Source organism: Nanorana parkeri, unplaced genomic scaffold, assembly GCF_000935625.1.
Source record: "Nanorana parkeri isolate BGI_ZX_2015 unplaced genomic scaffold, ASM93562v1 scaffold988, whole genome shotgun sequence".
Classification (NCBI taxonomy): Eukaryota; Metazoa; Chordata; class Amphibia; order Anura; family Dicroglossidae; genus Nanorana; species Nanorana parkeri.
In genome coordinates this window covers 84,157-87,014 of record NW_017307256.1, presented here as the reverse complement: position 1 = coordinate 87,014, position 2,858 = coordinate 84,157, and positions in this window count along the sequence as shown.

Genomic DNA, 2,858 nt, shown 5'->3' with positions numbered 1-2,858 from the left:
AGGCTGTATGGGCCTTCATGATTTCTAATGGTAGCCCTGACAATGAGACACAGACAGCAAAAACAACAACAAACAAAGACAGGGGTTCTTACTTCTAACCATTCCCTTCTCTATAGCTATAGATAGAATGAAGAATATAAAAAAATCTACAGGATACTCCAATGTGATAGGGTTACACACAGGCCCAGATTCCCCACAATGCCACCGAGGCAGGGCAGCAGAGGGGCGGCAGGGCACAGAGGGGCGGCAGCGGTGTCCTTGTGGGGAAGTTATGGCCGTCGGGCGGCAAGTTGCCCTCTCTACATTTAGTCCTGCTTAGCACAAGCAGGACTAAATGTAGAGTGAGGCAGCCGATTGTTCGTTTACATGTGAACTCAGCGATGTTGCCGAGATCACATGTAAACAGTCTGCAGCCGGCCGGTCCGTCCTCCCCTCCCCCATGCACTTACCTCTCTCCTCTGGTTCCATCCTCTGGGCTCCGGCGCCGAGTCCGTCTCCTCACTGCAGTTAGCGGCAGGGTTAAAGGTAACCCTGCCTGTCCGTGTAGACAGTGAGAGGGGAGAGCTGTGCTCTTCCTCTCTCACCTGTCACAGGAGTTCCAGCACAATGCTGTGCTAGAACTCCTGTATTGGAGGTGACCGTGTCAGTAAAGAGAACCTGTCACCTCCAATTGCTATCACACAGTGGATTGTTTTCTTCTGTGTGTTAGCAATAAAGTTAGGTGAAAAAAAATTAAATTGATAAATAAATAAAAGTATGAAATAATGAAATAAAAAAATAAAAAGTAATAAAAAATGTTTAAAAAAAAATAAAGAAACAGTAAAAAAAAAATGTAAACTAACCCCGCCGCCCTGCCATCTGGTTGCCATTCTCCATTGATGGAAAGGGGGGGGGAGTTGGCGCAGAGCCTGGCCTTGGGGCGGCAGGGAGAGTAAATCCGGCCCTGGTTACACACACACTGGAGCAGGGAGACAAAATGCTGTAAGTATGTATCCACACATCAAGCAGTTAAATGCAGCTAGGGACAAATGTTCAGCCCTGGACACAGATAGATTGCATCCAGGGCCAGACATCTATCCCTAACGGTAGGTAATCACTGAGCGTACGGATATATACTTACAGCCGCAGACAAACCTGCTTCTTTAAACTTGTCATTGAGATGTACAGGCTGAGTGACCTGGAATCTGGCCACAGGTATCTGCAGTAAATTTGTCACACCATGACCCAGGGGCGTAACTAGAAATCCAAGGGCCCGATCGCAAAATTTTGTATGGGGCCCGGTGATTTCTAGTTACGATCCTTGTAGAGCCCACCTGAGATCCCAAACAGCTCACCTGAGAGTGACCCTGCAGGGTCTCAGGTGGGCTGGTTACACCCCTGCATACCTCTTACCTGTCAGCCCCGATCCGCTGTCCCGCTCCACCTCCTGCACGGTCGCTGGCGGGCCCCCCCTTCTCTTCCATCGCTGGGCCCAGTCTCCTCTTCCATTGCTGTTTTCCCCCGTCTCCTCTTACGCCACTGGCCCCTCCTCCTCTTACATCGCCGTGCCCCGCCTCTTTCTCCGCTGCCGACGACGGACCCAGCATCCTCCTCCGTAGCTGCTGGGTGTCACTGACAGAACAGTTGTCAGTGATCTAACAGCGACACGTTCCTCCTCACACCCACCAGTGACAGCCAGCAGCCTGAGATGCCATAGCGACCCAGGTGGCCCACATGGCATCAGGGGGATGTCCTGGCCGGGCCCCCCTGTGCCCTGGGCCCCATAATGGTCTGGGTCGCTATGGCGATTGTTACGCCACTGTCATGGCCCATTTAGGAAGTGTGAATGAGGCCTTAAGCTGTCAATCGCAGATGCGGTAAAGTACGAAAAGCTTACAGTAGAAGTAAAGGCAATACTCTAAACCCAATTTTAAATGTTACCTCTGCGGTGCTCTCCTTTGCCCTATGTACATTTTCAATGAGTTGCAATATATATACACTGAGTGGCCAGATTATTATGACCACCTGACGTTTGTAGGCAAATTAGCTATAATTTCGCGCTGAAGTTGCTAGAGGGCCAGACCATTATAAATAGGAAAGCAGGTTGTTTACCACGCCAGTAGAAGTGATATTTTTCTGAAGATACGGGTAAACAACGCCATTTAACAGCCTTTGAACGTGGGATGATTGTTGGCGCTCAGAGCCATGGAGCGAGTATCAGCAAAACAGCAGAATTCGTTAAATGTTCAAGAGGGGCTCATTGTTAAAGTGTTTAAAAACTGGACTGTCAGCCTATATATACCATTTTAATGTTTTATATGCTTTTAAAAGCACTGCAAGGCTATGGCTTGTTGGTGTAATGTGCAGGGCTGAATTCCATAAAAGAGTGACGTGACCCATTGACGCCCAATGCTCTAAGCCCCTGTCGACAGGGGGCGAGTTCACTCCTACCAGTCATAGCAGTCGCTCAGAGAGGAGTGAGAGCCGGAGATTTGTGGTCACATGACTGCAACAACAAAAAAAGGCATTTGTATTGCATTACATTAGAAAATGTATGTGTGGCAATGAGAGCTGCAGAGGCAACATTTAAAGTAAACTCAGGAGTTAAATCTTCAAAATACATTCAAGTACATTCCAAGCTTGCTCCTGTGATGGACTACAATCTCATGTTTAGTTTACTTATTTGTATTGAGACTATAGTCCATCACAGGAGCAGTTTGGAGCGGTGACTACTTTATTACACACACAGGGACCATGGGGAACACAAGTAGCCACCCTGCATAAGGAAGGACAGTGTCAGCGTGAATTCATGTTCTTTAGTTTTACATTTCCTTCTACTTTAACAAGGGGGTATAATAATTAAAGTGTGTCAAGCTAAC